Source organism: Crocodylus porosus, unplaced genomic scaffold (genome assembly GCF_001723895.1).
Source record: "Crocodylus porosus isolate Cpor-Errol unplaced genomic scaffold, CroPor_comp1, whole genome shotgun sequence".
NCBI lineage: Eukaryota > Metazoa > Chordata > Crocodylia > Crocodylidae > Crocodylus > Crocodylus porosus.
The window spans coordinates 124,508,738-124,531,880 of NW_017728886.1; the positions used below are offsets into that span (position 1 = coordinate 124,508,738).

A 23,143-nucleotide genomic window follows, 5' to 3' on the forward strand; every position below is an offset into this window, starting at 1 on the left:
CAGACACTGAGACAATATCCTAGACATTAGTAGACATCAGGAATAGCCTCAAATGCATCAGAGACATCATTATCTCATTATAATCTCTGATTCTGAATGTCTGCTGAAGGTTTTAATGGAAAAAAGGGAAAGAAAAAGGCACAGTATCAGCTGCAGATATAGGGAAGCTGAGCTGCTTAAAAAGTTTAAGCTTCTAAATGAATTATTCAGCCAGATCATCTATCTCTTTGGTTTTAACTAGTTGTCTTCCCTGCAGAAGTCAAAAGAGTGCTCATATATTGTAGCTGATACTCCTGTCTTCCACCTTCATGCCATAAACTCTGAAATCGAATGCTTAAACAAGACTACAACTAAATGCCAATCTCCACTGCAATGCTGTAGGAGAATATGAGTGCCTGTGTCTTGCACTACCCGAAAGAATGAAAGAATAAACTTATACACGACTTGAAGCATAGCACTTTCCAGCTAGCAGAGTTATTTCACCCTAGCTCCAGCCTGACCCTTGTCTGTTCATGAGCTGTCTCTCCTACCTCTGCATCTGCAACCTAAACCAATGCCTGATTATTGAAAATATATTGATTATGGAAACATAGCAGCAACTGCAAAAGTGTAACAAATTATCTTGCTAGTTGGCTCCATGCTGATGTGAGGCTGTGTGGCTGTCTATGTTCCTATTTATTTTGTTGCACTTACTTTCAGTTTATATTTTGAAATACTGTGCTTGCACATCATATGGAAACTCCTAGAAGTGACTGCTACAGCTAAAAGCTCCAGAGTTTATGTTTTCACACACGCACAATTTTCCCAAAACTTTACGTTTGTCATAGTAATTCCTCTGAATGGCCTTTGTTATGTAGTGTTTTTTTCCTACTAGGAAGTATTTGCACACCACCTTCATCTGGTTTTTGAGTTATGAGAGGATGATAAAGAGTTTTGAAAACAGAAACAAACATGTTTTCCTCTCGCTTTTTCTTTGTGATGATCTTTCATAGAAAGTAGAATGTCCTAAATTAAAATGTTGCATATTACATTTTCTGGTAAGCTACATAACCAAAAACAAGTGAAATCACTGTAACACATGAGCTGAATAAAATTCAATCAAATGTATGTTAGAAGTTTTTTCTACCATTTTATCCTTTGGGGAGGGAAAGTGCATCTTATATGTTAGGAAATATGGTAAACTCAGGATAATCCCCCCCTCCCCCCCCAAACTGAATGTCTAAATATAGTCATATAAATACAAGTGGCCTGACTAAACCTCTCAGTAATGAACTCTAATGCCTTGGGCTCAAAGGAGGTCCATGTCAGCCCATAGGAATGTGAAAGTAAATGGGGCCCCTATTCCTGCTATGGACAATTGAAAATTATTGTTATAAAAATTATAGTCTTTGCAAAACTGCAATCACAACCCAAATTCATCTCTCTCTCTTATACTCAACTCAAAATTTTTACTTTGTAACTTCTATGTCATTAACCCGAATTTTCCACCTCCTGAATTGCTCTATAATTCCGTTCCCTCCCATCACCTTTCAGGTATTTGTAGACTGTGATAGTTTTGCTGACTATTCATATTTAACTTTTATTTTTTTACTTGTAGGACAGTTGGATTACTTCTGCTGATATTTTGTCTGAATTTCATCCAATTTGACCTTTCTTTCTGATGTGATGAAGCAACACAGCCTTGCAGGGAGGGGCAGTACTTGTGATGTGACACCCCTGGAACTGCAGCTGAGATCCTCCTTGGGTCTTTTTTTTTTTCAGTTAGGAGGGGTGGAGGAGGAAAAGAAGAGGAAAGGCAGTTGATGCATTCCAGAATCCTTTAGATCTGTTTCAGTACTAGTGGTCCCATCCCAATTCGCTCTTCCCTTTGGAGAATAAAGGAACATAATTTTCACTCCCTGTTTTAGGCTGCAGTTTTCCAAGTTAAGGAACATTTTCTGCCATTTTTTATCAGGCTTTTATATATTCTCTGTCCTGATGGGTGTCTACAAGTCCTCCTGATTTACTATAGTACCATCTGCAAAATTAATTAGCATGTGTTTACTCCTCTTCCAGATCATTAATGAAGATGTTTGATGGGACCACTTCTATTGCCAATCTCTGTGCACCATACACATTTCTCTCTACTTGATACAGTGCCATTTATCATTTCCTAATGTTTACACAGTAGTTAGGCAGGTTTTCATCTCTACAATAGTGCTTTCATCCAAATTAGTATGAATTAATTTTTTAATTTAGCCTTCAAGAGGCCTGCAGTGAAATCCAAGCATGTTACATCTACTAAAACCCTTTGCGATAAAAAGGCCAGATTCTGCCAGGTTTGTTCACACTGGGTTATATCTAATGCTTTAAGAATACCTCTGAAATACAATCCTTGGGCACATCTAAGCAAGCACACGTGTGGTTTGCAGTGTTACAGATCTGTCTGTAGCGGGGTGGGTTTCTGTGACATTAGGAGATCCCACTGCCAAAAAAACCCTCAGCAGAAAAAAGTGGGACAGCACACGTGGTGGCAGAGTGTGCTGCCGGAAACCAGAGCCTGCCCAACCAGATAAAGACCCTGGCTGCCAGCTAGGCTCCATGCTCCCAGATCGCTGCTGCTGGAGCCCTAGCAGGCTCCCAGGTAAAGATGCTGGGTCACACCCTGGTGCTGTTCCCAACCACCCCTATCCCACACGGGGCAACTTGCCAAGTGCCAAAGCTATGTGCTGCTGCTATTTGTCCCTGGAGAAATGCACGTGCATGTTCATCTGGACACACCCCTTGGTTTTCTCAGTGTGTTCATGCATTTAACAAAAATACAGAAAGAGAAAGTTGCCTGAGATTTTCAAAGGCATCAATAATAGTTAGGTGCTTAGTTTCCAGAGGTTTCTTTGTAAATTCTAAATTTAACCTAATTTTTTCCCTAAATTATTCAACTAACTGACATTCAGAGTTTTGCCACTTAGCTTGTGATTCAGGCTGACGGCTCATACCACACAAGGGAAAATCTTAAGACAAACTTTTAAAACCTTTTTATCCCACGTTGACTGTATTCGTGAGTATCTAGGTCAGTGTAATTTATTAAGAAATAGTGAGCCAAATTTGGATCTACTGACTTTAATGGAGTTGCTGCCCTAGGGCAGATTTTGCCCTAATGGCTGGTGATCTAAATTATGTAGAGGTTCTTAATCAAATGAATGTAACATATACCATACATTTGGATTTCTCATATCACAGCCTTATACTTTTTATGGATTATGTCCACCCTGCTATTAGAATAATATTGGAAGATTAAAATTAAGTAACCATTTTTATAGTACATGATTGGAATGACTGCTTTGTGAGATATAAACATTCAGCGATTTTCTTTCCACGATGCCACATAATCCCTACAACATATCCTAAGAGGTAGATTCAGATCTTTTTCCTTTAGAGGTAGATAAACTGGGAACCATGCAATTTACTGTCTAAGGGACCTTCAAATGGAGTACAAAAATCCCAAGTCCTTTCTGCTTTTTGATGCTGGGACAAGAGGGGACAATTCTGAACATTGCTGACTAATAATCCCTTTGTACCCACAGTGCACAAGTAGCACAGGTTTATTGCCAGTTCTGTTGTGTGCCTTAGAGCTAATCTTTTGGCACAAATGATGATATGGAGATGGACCAACTCTGTAATCCTTATTCATATGAATAAATTTTGCTCACACAATCGTCTCCTGCAGTGAACAGGCCTATTTGCATCTATAAGACATGAGAATGGGTCTGAAAGACTGGGTCACAGGAATATAAAACTTGATTGTTATTTCTTCCTCGGCTTTGTTCTAGTTTGACAGTGTCAGTATAAACATCACCCCAAGCTTCTTTGCTGGAGAAGCTGATGGTGACTGAATCAGAAAAGATTTCAATCAACTTTCATTTAATATTAAGAGAGCTGACAAAACAGTACAAACACAACTGCAAGTTTTGCTTTTGCTTCCTAAAAGCCTGTTAGCTTCCCAGTGACCTTATATAACCTAAATTGCTAGGGCACCATATAAACACTTACGTAACCTAAACAGTTAGTATAACTATCAATGTGGTTTGCCTTATGGAACTAGAATGGTAGCTATTAAACACATTAAAAAAATTCTAAAAAGATTTTTGTCAAGAAGTCCAAGTTTTTGCTGACAGATTAGTTTATCTAGTCTACAGAAAAAACAGTCATAATGTTTAACTTTTTTCAATGCATGTGTGAAGGAGGGAAAGCAAGATATCTATATTATAGATATTCAAATATCTTTGTAGTGAAGGATATCCTAGCTTCTGAGAAGGTATTAGCATATTCTTTAAATCCTTTTTGTTATCAGAATTTCAGGCCTATATAATATAGAAAGCTAAACTATGTACTTCTCTGTCTACCTATGTTCCCTTAAAAATAGAGCTTACTGCAAAAGCAAGTCTTCCCTGGCCTTCAATTAATCATCTGATGATGAGCAGTAGATGAGAATATCATTTATATGCTCTTTAGTCTGATTTTCTGCTGATGCAAGATTAATGTCTGTACAACAGTGTCCAGTATATTTTCCATTAGAATATCTACATCTGTCTGTAGGCATTGAGATGCGCAAGCACACAGTGTCTTGAAGAGACTGCAGTCACATCATTATTACGTTTGCCTTAGAAGAACAATGCCCTCCCAGCTTAGGGCTTGTGTTAGGTTTCTCTCCTTTCAAGGAATTTTAGCTAACTAGTCTTCAGTGAAAAAAACCCAAAACTTCTGCACTAACATACTTTAAAATTATGTTACGTTACATTCCCCATAATTTAACATGGGAATATCTATTTTTGTACTTGATTCCACCAATTTTGCATCTGTAGAATGTTAGCAATGTATCAATACTATCATGGTTCTAATATTGCTATGGATGTCTATCAGTTATAGGAAAACTAATTACTTCTTTCTGGAAATCCAACTTTTTGTTTACATGCTAAAGCTGAAATATATTCATTCCTGAGAGAGATTTTAAAATAGAAACTAACTAAATGTTAGTAGGTCTAATGAATATCGTTTCTAGTATAAAAACTTTGGAGACCATAATACTAATTCATTAAAAAGGAGGTAGAAGATAAGGTTCCTGCTACATGTTCCAGATATCATGCTATAATTGTTTTTCACAATTATCTTGGGACATGCTACATGTGCAAAGTATTTATGCCATAAAAAACTCCAACCAGCTACAAAGTTAGACCATGAAGATCTGTATTCATTTTATAGCTGGCTGCTATCAAGCTTTAAATTTGCACCTGTAGCAGCTGGGAGCCCGATCAGCTGATGCTGGGTTCCACCAACATGTCTCCTGGTGCTGGGACCTAGATGGGTCCCATCAGCTACTGGAGGCGGCTGCGATTTCCATGCACCTCCAGGATAGGAATCCCTGGGTGCTGGGAGATTGTAGCTGCTGCAACCTTCCAGCCTCAGGGCTTCCTGCACCCCTGGCCCGGGGCTGGAAAATCAGGACTGCTGCGCTCTCCTAGCCCTGGGGGCTTCTAACACCCCTGGAAATCATGGCAGCTGCTTCTTGCTAGTGCAGGGGGAGCCCAGGTAATACAGCACAATGGCAGCACCATACCTAGATTTCTGGTGGCCCCGGGCAAACTTTTAGTATTGGGCCCCCCTTCACCAGAGATAATGATAATAATAATTTTAAAATTACCATTTGCAGGCCCCTTTTCTGTTTGGGCTTCAGATGGCCACCTGCTTCGACCATGCCTCTGTCCAGCCACGCATGGCTAATGTGGCATGGCAGGAGATCATGTGTGAATGATACATAAGATCCCATTTTGCTTTTACCTGCATGTACAGAGGGGGCCTAAATTAGGCAGAGCACCCTCAGCAAATATACTGCTAACCCACTTCAGTTTCATTTTTTATGTTTAGATTAACAGCCCTTAACAAATGTATTTGGTATATTCAAGAGGCAAGCATTTCTTTGGATGATGTCTTTCATTGGACCAACTACACAGTTGGGATAGAGTCCAGTAAAAGCTATAACCCAAAGAGATCCTAGCTTCTCATATAATCCTTGGATCATCACAGCTAAAACATTATGTTAACACTACCATTTGCTATATTCAAAATTGTTCTGAGGCAATTCTATGGTGTTGCATTTCAACCTGTGGGTTTCTTGCAAATGAATCATTCTGGCTATGTTCAGCTGTGCATTATTTGCTACTCCTAATGTACGGTGAACCATCCTAGTCCTGTGGTCCATTCCCTGACCAATTGACAAATGTTTAGAAACTGGCCCGGAGAAATGAAATTGGAATGAATATTTATAGGACTCATTTTCCTAACAATCTTGAAAGAAAAAAAGACCCATATGAATATTTGTGGAAGACAAAAAAGGTAAAAATCATATAAAAGTGAATTTGAAGGTTTCAGCCCAAAATATTCACTGTTTTTCCAGCTCCAGGAAAAACTTTCAAAGCACAAAGGATTTATTATAAGCACAAATTCAGCTGATCTTTTCATGGTGAATTACTGCAAGCATTTGGTTTAGCAACTGGCAGTACACATTAAACATTAATCAAGCCAACGATCTAAATTGATTACCATTTTTCTTTTTAGAACATTATTTTTCATGTGCCTCAAAGGTTATACAGAGGTTTCAAATGACTGAGAGCTACAGGATTTCATCCTGCTGTGGATATTGTAAAGACACAGGGAATCAAATATAATCAATGTTCACATCTGAAACTTAATTTACCAAATGTTCATCCCTAAATTGTCAAATGTACTTTTATCATTTCTATTTATCATTTGATTTTTGTTCCATGTATAGCACATATATCTAATATATGAGACTAATTAATGTTAGCACAGTGGTTTGAACACATAAAGTGCTATAAATATTACTGTTCTTTATTAAGCTATTTTGTCTTGTCCCTTTTTTCTCTAGGCTCTGGCAGGGCTGTGCTAGCCATAACGTGATTTAAACATAAACGTAGAAAACAGGGTCCTAATGTAGTTTCCTTGAGCTGTGGGTATATTTTCTCCGAGATATCTTCTCTGTACTATTTTAAATTGCCCTATCCAGTACCTGATGTAAATATTGGGATAGAACAGTTATATAATCTATGACCTATCTGAGGAACAAGTGACTGAAACAGTGACACCTTTTTGTTCAATGAACTAATTTCCTGGCTTGGCCAGTAGGGTTCCATAGTATGTAAGTCATGATAGGATTTGGCATCCTGTATGCTTCATTTCAAAGACCTTAATTTCTAACAGCAGGATTTTACCCCTATTTACCATGTTAAATACCATATTGCAGAATCCATTAGGCTGAGGGAAAGGAAGCTGCTGCTTTTCCTGGCTCACTTTGGGAAAAAGGATTAACTACAGGAATTCACACGTTCAGTTATACCTGTGCAGCCCCAGTGGCCATTGAGGTATTACCAGTGGTTAAATAATACAAGGTGCAACCACAATAAAGACAAGGCAGTTCACACCTTGCTTATGTGTCAGCAAGTTGAGTTGCTAAGACAATGGTGGGAGTACAGAGTTTAACCTGAATTGCTAACTTGGATTAAAATGACATATGCCTTGCTGTCACTTGAATTTACTTCATACTGGGCACACCTACACAAGATGTTTACTGTACAGTAAATTAATTAGCTACGCAGTAAACATCTCGGCTTCTACACATGTGCCCTTGTTAGGCTGGAATAAGCTAATTTATGCCACAGCAGGATAGTACTTTTTACTATCCTGCCACAAAGTAAAAACCTCTGCAGCAGCACAGGTGAAGATGCTGTCTTGACTGGCTGGGGCACAAGCATGCTTCAGGGGAGGGGCTGCCTGCTGACTAGCAACCTGCTGAAGCATCCTTGTGCCTCAGCCGGACCCTCTGCAGCACACTGAGCTGGGGGAGCAGCCCCGGATTGGCAGGCTGACCCTCTAGGCTCCCTTCCAGTCAGGGTTGCTCTGACCTACCTCAAACATGCTGCGCTCCCAGCTGCATGTCCAAATCTGGAGTTTATTCCTTTGCATCAATTGCTTGTGTAGATGTGCCCACTAAGTGCCATGTGATAGATGACACAATATATAAACTCATCTTTTTGCTTCATGAAGATGAAGGGTAGTTGAATAGATGAAAGAGTGGATATAATATGGCTACCAGTTACTAGTAATGGTGCATGGGAGATATCCTAGGTTGACCTTCAGATTCTAGGTCAAATGTATACAGAGCTTGAAGTTAAAAAACCCCCCCAAAACAAAAGGCTTTTTGCCTGTGGACTGAGAACCATTGATTTCAAGTGGCAGACATACATAACCCTACAATGTTTTTTTTCTGTAAAGTTATGTCTCAATAGAGAACCAAACTTTAAACAGCTGTACCAGAATGATGTCTGTCTCTAGCATGGTTAGGGCTTGGCTTCACAAGAGGGTTAGACTGGTGTCAAAATCAGCAGAAATGTTAACAGTTCTTGTTGTGATTTAGCTTATGTTTCTTAGAATGGGTTTAAACTAAACTGAATAAAACCTATTCTTATACGAAAATAAGGATTTCCACACACGGAGAATACTTATGGTATTGGTATAAGCATAAGAGTATACCTTTCCCAGGTAATTATGGCCTCTGTTCCAGTGATAATCCTTAAAAACATGCCAATAAGATGAGATAATACTTTAGATAAATAAAAATCCCTGAATTTCCAGCATTCACCATGTTTTCTACAATAAATTTAGAGAACTATGGAAAATTATGTACATACAGACATATCTCTACATATTCATCTAAGATAAAGCTCACATGTCCAGCACTATACTTTTCTATTTTACTGCTCCATTCTAATCTGATAACACCAAGGCCATAAAAAAAACCTTATTTTTCCCACTGGGATTCCTAATATAGTATTGTTTCTCAAAGTATATGGCATCACTGGATTTTTTCTATGATAGCAAAGGTCTTTGGACTACACTTTCAGTATATATTATTTATGCATTTAGAAATGTTTGTTGTATTGAGAATTTTTTCTTTATGAAATCATTATTCTTTTTCTGGCAGACAAATGTCAGTTGGTAAAATACATAGACAAATATGGACACAGAGCTCACTTTAAACACCTATAAAATTAATGAAGAATGGTGTTTTGGGTTCTGAAGGCAGAACATTTACTTATTTTTTAAATAATTCACTGTATTTTGCAGAAAGATTAAGGTTTCACTTTCCATTGATTCAAAGCAGTCTTGTAAACCCATCAAAGAGGTAAACAAGCCTTCATTTTCCATTGTACACCATGTGATCACGTGTCTAACAATATGTTTGTTTGGTTAAATTAGTTATGGAAAAGCTGGAGAAAAGGATCATTTGCTTCTATTTTGGATTTGTATCTGAGAACTGGATCCACTGCAGGGAAGTGATTCAGAAATATAATATATCAGGGACTATTTAAGCATTTTTTAGACACCTGCAGCCAAAAAAGCACAATTGATGTCACAGAACAAGAAAAGAAAACTACCTTGTTAGAGTGGGCCTTATACAGCAAGCCAGAGGTTGCCCTTATACAGCACATTGCCAGGCAATGTGGGCTGAGCCTTGCCTGCATTGTGAAACAGGACTTCTGAGAATTAATAGATGGCAAACTGTACAAAAACTCCCTTAGAGGCAGCAACCCGTCTAGCAAATAGTACCATATATGACTACAGTGAAACTAGCATGTATTTTTGGTTCACATCTGAAATCTGATCTTGGGTACTGGATTTGCCCTAATTCCTTCACTATTCCACGTATAGTTAAGTCATACACTACTCCAAAAGAGGAAAAAGGAGGAACCCCAAAGCCAGAAAAGCAGCACTGCATTGTCAAATTAAAAATTGCTGTCATCTGGCCCCATAATCAGACTACATATTCACTGTGGTCAGGTTAGGCAACTACCAATGGGATTTACAAATCTGTTACTATGGAAAGCACGTACTGTGATTTCAGAGAAAAGGGAACAAGTCTCTGTCCCAAATGGCTGTTGAGGTTTATTGTATTCATTTCTGTTTGAAGTGCAGAACACAGCTGCAGGCCCTTCAAGCTTGCACCAAATAACATCAAAGAGTCATCTACGTTGGATTACAACAAACTAGTGAGCTAGTTTCTAGGAGATTAAACACAACAGCAAGTGGTTATTAATGCTGGCAGAACCATTTTACACGATCCCCTCTATAACAAAATAACAAGCAGCAATAACCAAGACTCCATGTTGTTTGTTCTATATTCATGTCCTACCCATTCAAAGAAAGTGGTGAAACACATACAAATTGACATCTCTCTTCTATTCACATCAAATTAAATTCATAATGGTTCTGTGAGGATGAAGTTAAAAGATTTAATTATTCTTAAGTGAATGTTTTACAATGAATAATGAGGAACACAAGCCATTAGAATTACACTCAGGCTGAAACTCTAAACAGACTACTGATGGGTTATAAACAAGGCTTGTAAGAGGGATTATTTGCAAAATTGGCTAAATGCTGCAGTGCATCATTTCTTGCAGGCCCTTTAGTGAAAGAGCCGAAAGAAAGCTTTGGCAAATTTGAGCAGACTGGAGCATGTGTTATATTGAATGAAAATTTATTTCTGTTCTCCAGGGAGAAAGAAGATACTCCAGCCATTTTGGTTAATTTTCATTTTACCCAATTTCTCCAGCTAGCTTGCTCCAATGTTTGAACACCAAAAAGAGTAAAAACATTCCTCCTAATCTCCAACCTAAATTTCCCTTACTAAAGCCTGAGGTCAGTGTTCCTAGTCCTGTCCCCTACAGTCAGGAAGAAAAGCCCATCTCCACCTTCTCTGTAATCACCCTTCAGGTATTTGAAGAGTTAGCAAATCCCCCCTCAGGCTTCTCTTCTCCAGACTAAATAGCTCCGGTTCTTTCAGTCTTTCCACATATGTCTTGCTTCCTAGGCCACTAATCATTTTTATTGCTCTGTGCTGGACTCTTTCCAAGCTGTCAACGTCCTTCTTGAGGTATGGGGCCCAAAATGGGACACAGTAGTCTAGGTGAGGCCTCACCGGTGCTGAATAGAGTGGAAGAATAAGTTCTCTTGATTTGCAAGTGACACTGCTGTTAATACAACCCAGCATGCTCTTGTTTTGGTTTGGGGGGGTGGGGGTTGTGCATGGAGGGGGTAGATCAATGCCCCCAGTGAGGGAAGGATTGGGGCTGGAGCAAGCTGTCCAGCCGGTGGGGGGGATGGGACTCAGGGAGTGGGGACTCCCGCCACTGTCTCACCATGCGCCACCAGTCTGGGAGCTGCTCTTCCGGTGGCTCCTCTGGTGGCTCTTGCTGCTGGTCTGGGAGGGCATGGGAGCAGGCATGTGCCCCTGGAGCTGTGTGGGGTGGGCCAGGCTGGACTGCACTCCGGACAGGTGGTGGAAGGTGCTGGGAGCGGGGGCTATGCCCTTCCACTGTACACCCAGCTGGGGTAGAGAGGTATGGGATGATGCTGTTGTGCTGTCTCAGACAAGTGGAGCATAGAGGAGGAAGCTAATCCAGCCTCCCTGTGTCAGGGCTGTGCTCCGGGCTACAGCTGGAGCTAGCCACTTAGAGTGGAGCCCTGGCTCTACCCACCCCCAGAGCACAGGCCAGCAGTGAGGGCTTGCCACCGGGAGCACAGATCCGGCTCTGGCCTCCCCAGGCAGTGCAGCTCAGTGGTGGGTGACTTGGGCACATGCCCGCTCCCATGCCCTCCCAGACCGTTGGCAAAAGCTGCCCAAGGAACCACCAGAAGAGCAGCTCCTGGACTGGTGGCACGTGGGATTTGGGAAAAGGGAGCCCTCCTTCCCAAGTCCCACACCCTCCACCCCAGCTGGGCAGCTTGTCCTAGTCCTAGCCCCAATCCCTCCCTTGCTGTGAGAGCATTGATGTGCCCCCTGGCACACCTCTTCCCACCCCCTTCCACCTGCTACACAGACTTACCAGCTGGAGGCAACTGTATCCAGTGTCATTGAGGACTGCTTCCTGTGTAGTCTATGGCCAAACCTTCAAATTGGAATCATCTGAATCGAATTGGGACAGTGATTCAAATCACTGAATCAAATCACTGTCCCTCCAAATTAGCCAAATCTGAAGCTGAAGCAAATACTTGCTGCTTCCCACAGATCTATCATCTACCTCTTCCTCCTGGTTTAGGGGCCTGTAGCAGACACCCACCTTGACCTGCCTTGAGGCTTTTAATAGCCCTACCTTCCACTTCCTACTGCAACTCAGAACATATAGGACATCATCTTTACATATAGAGCAACACTTCTTTTTTCCCCCTGCCTATCCTTCCTAAACAAGTGATAAACATCTGTGACTGTACTCCAGTCATCTGACTATCCCACCATGTCTCCATAATCCGAATACATCATCATTCTGCGTTTGTACTAGGACGTCCAAATTTTCCTATTTGTTTCACATCTTGAATTAGTATATAAACACTTCAGGTATCCAACTGTCTCACCTTCTCCTTAGAACATTGCTTAGACTTCTGTTATTTTTTCTCCTTACTAGGTTTTTATACAGGTTCCCAGGCTCTTTAGTTACCTCTCTGGCCTTTTGTCTCCATCCTCCAGTAAATCTAATTTAAAACCCTTGTTGCTAGCCAGCCCACATGAAAGGACCCTCTTTGCTCTCTTCATTAGATGAATCCCATCTCTTCCCAGCTGTTCATGTTTTGGAACACCAGCCCATGCTTGAAGAAGCCAAAGCCCTGCTAGAGACACTATTTAGGCAGTCATGTGTTGATCTCCAAGCTGCTCTTAGTTGGGTCTTTACCCTTGATTGGAAGGATCAAAAAACACCACCTGGGCTTGCCTTCCCTTCACCTTTGTGCCCAGAACCATGCAATCATTTTTGATTTGCTCAAGGCCACTCCTGGCAGTATCATTAGTGCTTATACGGGCATAGCAATCAGAGGGCCACGTGAGTCTTGGCAACCTTTCCATAACTTCTTCAATGCAGGCAACAAACCTCCCAAGCCAGCAGGCTTTTCTACTCACCAGGACTCAGAACATGCTAGACTGATATTCCCTCACCCTTATCTAGGGAATAAATATGTCACAGGAACACTTCTCATACCTGTTTTGGAAGGGTGAACTCTGTGGATCAGAGCTTTGTCTCCAGATTCATCCCAACCTACTTAGAAAAGTATATTCCATTTCTGGTATTGGACCCATTCTAACTAAAGTTTCTATACCAGCTAGGAATTGGCTGAAAAACCCAGTGGCAAAGCATAGTCTTCTTCCCCTTTTAGTGACAGATCTACTCAAAATATAGCAGCCCACTGTTGTTCTAACTCAAGTAGCTGAATGCTCTGTAGTGGGTCTAGGAGCTCTTCTCTGCTGGTAACTCAACAAAAGGATTTAATTTAATGGAAGCTTTCTTTTGCTGCAATTTTCTACACTAATGAGGCAATTATATCCAAGACACTAATGTAAATCAACGAAATGCAGAAGCACAGTATATGTGGAGTTGAAATATTTAAAGTGGCACAGACAGTCCTGATTGGGTATTTCCTAAAAGTTGGATTCTAGACTTAGCAACCATAGCATTTCTTCAGTGTTCTGAATACAATCAATTGGGTTTTTATTGAAGTAGCTTTGTTTTGTTCTCTAGTGCTTTTAGGTACTGCTCTCAAACCATGACTCCTTGCCTTTTCCTAAAATATGTGCTATTTTTAACCCTCTGCAAAAAGTGACTCTGGGCTTCCATCTCTACTAGGTCAACTCCTTCTCCTACTCTATTTGTTTGTCCAAGGAGCTGAAAGGCTTTCCTTGTCTGGGATAAAGAGGCCAGAGGCTTGAGTGTTGTGTGGGCTACCAGTCTGCTCCAACAACTTTAATGCCTGATTAAGGTAACTTTGAAGTTTGTTAATCTTGACATTGCTTAGCTTTGTGCTAGAAACATCTAATACATACAATTGTATCATATAGCAGGATGGAGTTTTTAACTTCTAGATTTCTTCCCAAGGTATGGCCCAAGAGTAAAGTTTATGAAAAGCTTCTTGAAAACAACAGTCTCCAGAAGAGACTTCAACATTATGGAGTTTAAGTTTAATTGATGTCAATAGAAAATTAGAATGTGCTTTTAAAATTGGTTTGAAAATACTTTGATTCCATGCATACTGGTTATTAGGGCTGTGCAAAGCTTTGGTCCCTGATTCGATTCGGCAGAGATTCAGCCCAATTTGGTGGCCAGATCTCTGAATCTGAATGATATCAGAGGACCCTTTAATCTCTTTGAATTAATTTGGAGAGATTCAGAAAGATTTGGACATAGAGACAGCATTAAATACTTTTTCTATGTACCTCTAGTAGCAGGGGCTCATGAATGCTGCAATGTTGGGGTACACAGAATGCCCCACTTAGAAGCACAGGGGGCTCCCCAATGCACTTGGCAGCAGACCCATAAGTGGACCAGAAGCAGTTCTGGTTCACCTCCAGGTCCACTGGGGAGCGTGCTGGGGGCGGCCCCTTTACCCCCCCAGCTCAGCGACTGGTGCCTCCTGGGTCTGCGGGGGAGGCACCCAGGGTCCCTCTGCAGCTGTTCACCAAGCTGGGATGGCACGGGTGGGGGGGAACCCAGCGTGCTCTCCAACAGACCCAGAAGTGGACTGGAAGTACTTCCGGTCCATTTCTGGGTTTGGTACCAAGCATGTGGAGGGCTCCCCTGCACTCCTGTGGGATGTTCCATGTGCTCCAGCATTGCAGCATTCACAAGCCATGCCTGTTACCTCAAGGCATGTAGAAAAAACTTTTGAAGCTGTGTCTATGTCCGAATTGCTGATTTTCCGAATTAGCATCTAATCTTCAGATTCAGCCGAATCAAATCAAAAACAGAGATCCAAATCAACAAATGGAATCATTGTCCCTGATTTGGGCCAAATCTGAATAGAATAGGGCCCACTTCACACACCCCTACAAGTTATTGCAACCATGTTTAAACTGTTTAGGCTTCCTGCTGGTTTAGAGATAATTCAATTATTGCAAGAAGCACAATTTCACATAAGCATCAACAGGACCTTAAACTCCTAAGCAAAAGCTCAATAAGATTATGCAGAACAATAATAAGCTCTGAAAATTCATAAATAAACCTCCCAAGTCAAACCTATCTACAGAGTAACATTGGTCTCCTATTGCTGCAAACATCTTCCTCAAAAAAATAAATCAAGTGCTGCAGTATGCATGTGATACTTTCTCTTTGAGACACCGACTGAATACACTAATAGGATATCTTCTAGAGAGCTGAAAGCACATCAGGTTATTAGTACTGCTTGAATTGTTCTACCACACAGAGCCCTCTTAATTCCACACAATCTCTGAAGAAGTAAGAAAAAAACCACAAAAACTTTCTGCTCCTGAATTGACTTTTCCCTAGGAAGAACAATACCATCAGGCCACTCTGAAAAGGCTATATCTTTCTGAAGTAGGCACTAGGGGTGTGTGAAGCAGGCCCTGCTTCTGGTCCACTTCCAGGTCTGCTGCTGGGCATGCTGGGGAGCCCTTCTTTGGGATACTCCATGTGTCCCAGCATCACAACACTCACAAGCCCCTGCTACCTAGAGGTATGTAGAAAAAACATTTAAAGCTGTCTCTATGTCCAAATCTTTCTGAATTGATTCAGAGGGTTCCAATTCGATTTGGAGAGATTAAAGGATTTGGATTTGGAGATTCAGCCACTGAATTGGGCAAATCTCTGCCGAATTGAATCAGGGACCAAAGCTTCTCACAGCCCTGGTAGGCACTACTTGAAGGCTGGATATGCATTTAACAATAGTGCACCCTACATTTTACAGCGGGTTGGACTAGGTAACTATGGAGGTCTTTTCCAACCCCATGCTTCTATGAACTAGCCAGTAAACGTCAAAAGCATAACCGATCTTTAACTGAATGTAGCAGTAATTCATTTAATAGTAATGCACTTATTTGTAATCTTGCAGGATAAAAATAGCTAGTAGTGTACTGTAGATAACTACAAATAGCTATCCTTCATATTAGTGTCCTATTGTATAAGTAATGCTCATACTTTGTAGAATGTATTCACAGCTATAAGAAAATGTTAATAAAAACACTGGAGGGTGGGGACAGAGCAAGGGACAGCACACACAATTAATTAAGATCCACTTCCTGACTTAAGTTAGGAATTTTCACTGATTTCAAGCAGGGCATTATGTGTAGCTGAAATGTTTTACAACTTACAAAGATTTTCTGTTTGCATTTAGCAAAAGTTATTGCTGTATTATCTTTCAGAACATTTCAGACATTAATCAGGCATGACACCTAAATAATTCAATATATTCCAAGAAAACTCAAGGAAACTCAAGAAAGCTGATTTGCATGCACATTCACACTGATTAAAAAACATTGAAATATTAAAATGTTCTGCAACTGGAAGCAAAGGAAACATTGTTTTTCTCATGTTTTCCAAGATGGCAGTGAGATTTCCTATGAAAAAATATCAGTTTACCTACATAATGTTTTCTTCACATCTATATTAGGAAGGTGTAAATAGACAAATTAAGTTAAAGAGCTAATAAATCTATTGGACTCCAGTGAAATATTTATCGAATTTTGGTCTCCTAATGAAGTATTTTTTCCCCAAGGTACTTTGTGGCAAGGAATCAATACTCCTTCATTTGCTTGTACAGGATGATCAGAAGGGGTTATGGTCCAATTATCCACTACCATGCACTGTGTGCAACCATTTATGATTCTACAAAGTAAGTGCAAAGTGTTACGCAATTAGAAGTTTATTCTCAACTGCTGCGTAGGCCTAAATGATCCTGGTGTGGAATAACAAAGTTGGATAAAGGCTTGTAGTAGTAGTAGTAATTTACAGCTTTCACTTGTATAATTTATCATTTTGCCAAACATACAGTAAGATTATCCATTCTACCAGTTTGCACACATTGAAACAGAACATAGTATATGATGTTATAAAAGAAAAGATAAAAAGAACAATAAAACAAAACAGGAGAATTGTATTTGATTTTAGCTCCTTTTCTTTGTGCAAATAATGCAAATATACCAAAGGAGCATAGGACACGCTCTGAATTGTTAGAGAGAAGGCAGAATATTTTTTTCCCATTAGTCCAGTATTTAAAATATCCCGTTACTGGAGAGATTAATTTTCCTGATAAAGACTGAAGAGACCATCCACTACCCAGCCACAGCCACTGCCCAATTTGGGCACAAACATGTCCTTCCTGAAAAAGCCCTGTACCCTGAATCCCTGCAGGAACACAAAGAGGGTCACATGGCTCTGCCAGGTGGCATGGCCCACAGCACCAGGGATATTCCTAAGGGAGCACTGCTCCTGCCTTCCACTTCTGCAGCACCAGTGTAGGTCAGCACAAAGAGCACACACAGCAATGGGACCACCTGGTTAAAAAGAGGCTTAAACCATAGCAGTGAATTGGGGCACCAAGTGGGTAGTCATGGAACATAAACAGAGAATACAGAGGGTGCTACAGAAAGGGATTGCAGATATTGTACCAGTGAGAAGGGGATGGATTGAAAATTATATTTAGAGATTTGCTTGTAGGAATTGCCTCATAGATCAAGTAAATATTGCGTTAGAATAATGGTCAAGGGGAACAGCAAGTGTTAATTGGTTTCTAAGAGTCTGTTTATGACAAAGTTTTATATTCTTAGCCTTGAAGCAGACACTGGGTCCAAAGCTGTGATACAAACAGGCACATACATCCTGGGAAATTGAAAACATACACAGTGTTCCCTAAAAATGCATAACAAGAGACAAGGAACCTGCAGAATTAGCATCAGGTCACAGTAACAAGTTGCAAAGCCCCTGGGATTTTTGGTTTTGGTGGACTGACCAAATTAGGAGGCTAGGGATGCCCAAATTAAGACACTGGTAAATGACCTAATTAAACTATATGTGTGATGAGTTTGTGGAAACAAAGAATTATGCTGACAGGGTGGAATGTGGACAGTATGACAACCACAAGGAAACCAATCCACAGTATCTGGAAACAAGAGTCATCACAAGGAAAAGAATACAAAAGGAGAGATTTTCAGAGCAGCAGGGGGAATCCTGAGGCCACCATGAACAGAGAGCACACCACCAGCCCATCTCACCTACCCCTTGACTTCCAAAGCTGGGCATCAGTCCTCAACTTCCAAGGCTGCTGATGTCTGACATTCAAAGAACCACAGGGTGGTGCTCACCTACTGGCCAGGTGCACTGTTCTCCTTGTGAAACTTTGGAACTGGTAGATAAGTAGGATCGGTGGGGGGGTATTTTGTTTGCTTTGCCTGCATTACTCTCATCTGTTACCACTAGGTGTGTCTACACGTGTGATTTAATGCACGTTTACCTATTCTAATGCACATTAAAACATCACAAAAGACCATGCGTTTTCACTAACGCACATTAAAATAGGCAAATGTCTCTTCTTCTAGTACCTCACAATGAAGATACTATCCTAAATTTAATACGCATTAGCAAATGCACATTAATGAACGTGTAAACATGCTCACTGAATATCAATAAAACTTGCCTACTATCGAATAGAAGAAGTCCTGGTCCATCTGAGGGTTGGGTCCAAAAGGTATCAGGACTGGGTCATAAAGCCAGTGCCAACAGTCATTTACCCAGATAAACTGACCTGCAGGCCAGGGCAAAATGATATCTATCAGCATGACTGTTTCACTTCTATGCTATTGGCAGAGTCTGAGCCCTTGTTACACTAGCTCATCATCCACATTTATCATTTAAGCTAGTTTTCCAAACCTTTTTTTGTTTTTTGCTTTTGCTTTGTTTTCTGCTTGGATGCAATATTTTCTATGCTGTGCCCTATTTTGCACTGTAAGTATTGAAAAAAAAAGGGTCCCCACAGGTCCTTGAGCAATACCTGTTTAACAATTATTTGAAGGGGACTGGCATATGTCCCTTTCAGCAGCCTTGAATGCACAATAAAAGAATCGTAGTGGCAGTGATGTTATGATGAATTCAAGTGTCTCATTTTCTAATGAAACTACCAACAACACAGAATCCACAAGGATGCTGAAATTTCCCTGGATATCATTCTACAAGCCATCCAGACTCCAAGGAAAAATGGATTCTGCCCCTCTATGAACACTTAATTTGAATGAACAGAATAAAAGTCCACTGCAACACTTCAAGTATCAGACAGAGCGGGATAACTAAAGTATTATCAGGAATGCTGCTAAACGATAACAGTGCTACAGAGGAAAATAAGAATTACACATTGTGTTGCTAGAAATAGCCAAATCCATGTCAAAATACTAGGAGAGAAAGTCTGACTAAACAGCGGACAAGCAGGCAAAATATCAGCCCTCATACTCAGGATACTTGAACCCAGTGCCTCAGTAAAGGTCCACTCACACAGTGTAGTCAGGAGCCAAAGACCTTCTTGGCTTTCGGTTATAGATGTTAGTAAATTCATGCAAATGATCTGGCATGGAGTTAGTGGGAATTTTCCCTGCTTCTGCCGTTTAGAACCCAAGACTTGGGACCCACCTTACTACTGTGCATTACAAGTGCCATGTCTTTCTGATTCTTCTGGAACAATGTTCTATAGAATACATGTATTCCATTTTAATGTTTTCTAAAATACATTTCTCAAGTCAAATGGATGAAAATGGAAAGTCAAGACAACTAATACCAAATCACTGGCCTCCTGATTTCAATGGACCATGAAGTTTACAGACAAATATACTAACCTTCACTGAAGGCATGACTACACAATCACTTTGACCTCAATGGATGTTTTTCATACAAAACGATTAATTTATTTTAGATTTATTTCTCAAGCATCCACAGAAAAGCCTTTGGAAGGGGAGGGGGCTTCCCGCAACGCCTGGAGTCCTGTTGCCTCCTAGCTGGAACAGTAGCATCTTGTCGTAATAGATTGCCTGTCACTCCTTCGATGTTATGGGAGATATGTCTAGGCACTACTGGGAGACAACTGAGAATGGTCAAGGACTCAATGCCTGTGGCTCTTCACAGGGCTCCACCATCCCCATACCCTGCACTCACCACACCTGATATTCCAGGTGCTCTTGATTGCCTCTAAGGTTTATTATTATCTTCGCTTGAAGGGTTTCATCTAGGGTGGATGCTTTCCCCACTCTTCCCTGCACAGGTCCTAAGACACCTATCTCTCTCTCTGTCTCTACCCTCATCACTCTGTGATTGGGGTCCACTTTCTCTTCTTTCCCTTCTGAGTGAGTAAGGTCACCTTTGCCCTCTTCCTTTAGTTCCCTGGAGTGGTTCCCTTCACCCCCCGGGATTGGACTCACCAGTCACTCAAAGCCTCTTCATAGGCTCCAATTCTCGGCTAGACCTTGCCTGGTAAGTCACAGGGCCAGAGCTTTCCTTGTGGCCTTCTATCCATTCTCCTCCTCTCGTCTGTTCTCTCCACTTCTCTCCTTCTCTTCTCTGCTCTCTTTCTTTTTCTGCCTCCCCCTCCTCCCAGGATGCTCCCTCAGCATCCCTTAAATCTTCTGCTCTCCAGCTGGGTCCACTCTTTTGTACTTGTCCCACACCGCTTTTCTTTTCTCGCACTTGGATTCCGGCAGCTGGGTCTGCTGCGGCAGCCTTGGATCTGTCGCGGACTCAGCTGACTTCTCCATTTGTCCTGACCATGGTGGGGTTTGCTGCAGCACCCCTGGCTCTGTGAGGTAAGTTTTCCTCTTTTCTTACCTGACTGTTCATGGCAGTGTGCTTCAGACACCCTGTCACAGCCTTAAATAGCAGAAAAAATACTCTAGGCATATTTACAAACAGCTTATATGGAATTATGATTATTTGAAGGCAATTATCCTAACCAATATGAGAATGTGTGTCAAAGATAGAAAGTTTAAAGTTATTATTAGAAATCAAAGGTAAATATGATCTAGATATCTAAATATGGTATAGAATAGGATCATGATGAATATCTCAAAATACTGAGCTCTGAAGGAGTGAATCCTGCAAAGATAATGCACAAAGGTTCTTGTGGGTAGTGCCTACATAGGACCTTAGCTTTTGAAAATGTATACATTGAGGTCCCTGCCATATATTACATGTATTATGCAATTAATTGGTTAATCATGGAATAAATTCAGACCAGCCATGTGCACAATGTAAGACTGGTCACATCTGCAAAGTAATTATCACACAATCAACTAGTTAATCATGCAATGTATTTAGATTGGCCACTTGTGCAAAGTAATTGTCACACTATAAAAATGTCCATCAAGCTATAAAAAGACCCAACCAGCTACAAAGTTAGTGTTTTAAAACATAGAACAATTTTATAGATCATTTTTCTCCAGCTTTAATTTGAATGCATGGCAAGGTCATAAGAAGTATAACATTTTTTGTTTATTCCATAGCACTTCTGCTCAGATTTAACATAATGAATAACACTGATCACTGAGATTCAATACAAAGCTGAGATCAACAAAACCATTTTAACATGCAAAAACACACAGAAAACAATTCAATGCCTTTCATAGTACAAAAAAGGAAGAGCCCTTTCTATTCATAATATAGTAGACATATTAATATATCCACTATATAAAACCACCAGCATGGATAAACATTAATTTAAATGGGTGCATCCAGACAAGCACACATGTGCTTGCGGCGTCCCAAAGGAGTTTGAGATGCCATAAGACGCATACTGGGAACAAAATAACATTCCCTGCACTACAAAACATTTCCTGCCCTGCAGCACGGGGTAAAACTTTGGTACCTGGAGATCCAGGTACCAAAATAAAACCTGGGCAAAAAAAGCAGGGCAACACAAGGTCTCTGATCGTGCCCACTCTGTGGAGGCTTGGGTCCTCCACAGAGGTGCTTTGGTAGCCAAGCTGCACTGCCCCCTGCTGTTGCATACCATGCTGGGGGAGCTATGCTACAAGGCCCCAATTGCCACTGCTGCTAATGGTTAGCTGTGGGTGGTGCAGGGCAGCTGGCACCATGACAGAGGGGGGCGAGAGGAACAGGCCTTTGTGGAGAGGCAGGCAAGGGGGCCAGGGCTGGGTGGGGGGCATGTGGGACCTGTGGGGAAGCAGCAGCCTCTATGGGGTGCTGTGGGCCCTGCAGGGGAGCTTTAGCCATTTTAGGGGAGTACATGGACCCTGCAGGGGGACTGTGGGCCCTTTTGGGGGGGGCAAGTGGGCCCTGCTGGGGGGTTGCAGCCCCTGTGGGGGGGCAGTCCATGAGCTGTGGTGGGGGGGGTTGTGCCCTGCAGGGGGCAGGAGACCCACCCCTCCTGAGCTGCCCCGCATATGCTCCCCACACACCCACATCCCCCCCGCAATCCACCCACAAACCCCACACCCCCAAGCCACCCCCACAAACCCTCACTCACATACCTGTGGGGCAGGAGTGAGGGGAATGGGGCAGGGGGTAGGTTGTGGGTTGAGAGTGAGGGGCAAAGGGGCAGGGGCAGGGCACTGGCATATCAGTGCTGCTTAGTTCTGCACATCCTGGTGAGCAAAGGGGGCAGATGTAGCTCCGATTTTTTTATGACAGAAAAGCCAAAAGTAAATGCCAAACTGTATAGATATTTAGAATTTATTTTATTATGATGCTAGAGGCATTGGTAGGCTTCCAAATTGCTTTAAAATGGTAAATATATCAACAAAACATTGCCCAACTGATCGATCTCTCTCTCTCTCTTTCTGTGTATATATAGATAGATAGATAGATAGATAGTTCTTTTCTTTTAATTCTGGAAGACCGTAGATTTTGGGGTCTTTTGAAGAGTGAATTTGGGATTTTTTTAATATCAGAGATTTTGTAGTTTTTAAATTGGGAACACCAGAATTCCTGCTAATGGGGTAAGTGGCAGGACCCACTTGGGGCCAGGAGGACATGCTTGGACAGTTCAAAGTAGGCCACCACACTGAGAACATCTTCCGGCAGATAGCTGCCCAGATAGCCAGGTGGTGGCACACATGGCAGTAGTGCTGCACAAAAGCCAGCTATTCAGCTACAGTCCTGGCCCAGAGGGGCAGATGCGTCTACTGGTTGTGCAGTCCCCATCCAGGTCTGGTGGGTGTGCAGCAGGTCACAGCCAGGCAGCAGCCCCCACTGCCAGACTGCTGCAGTTGGTAGAAGGTGCAGGGAACTCTCAGGGCTGCTTCAGCAGTCCAGCTGGCACAAGG

General features: G+C 41.5%; 1 protein-coding gene across 6 annotated transcripts in view; it reads right to left on the minus strand.

Annotated features, from left to right (window-relative positions):
• CTNND2 (catenin delta 2) overlaps positions 1–23,143 on the minus strand; it is a 936,097-nt gene that overhangs the window by 335,843 nt on the left and 577,111 nt on the right. The window lies entirely within an intron of this gene.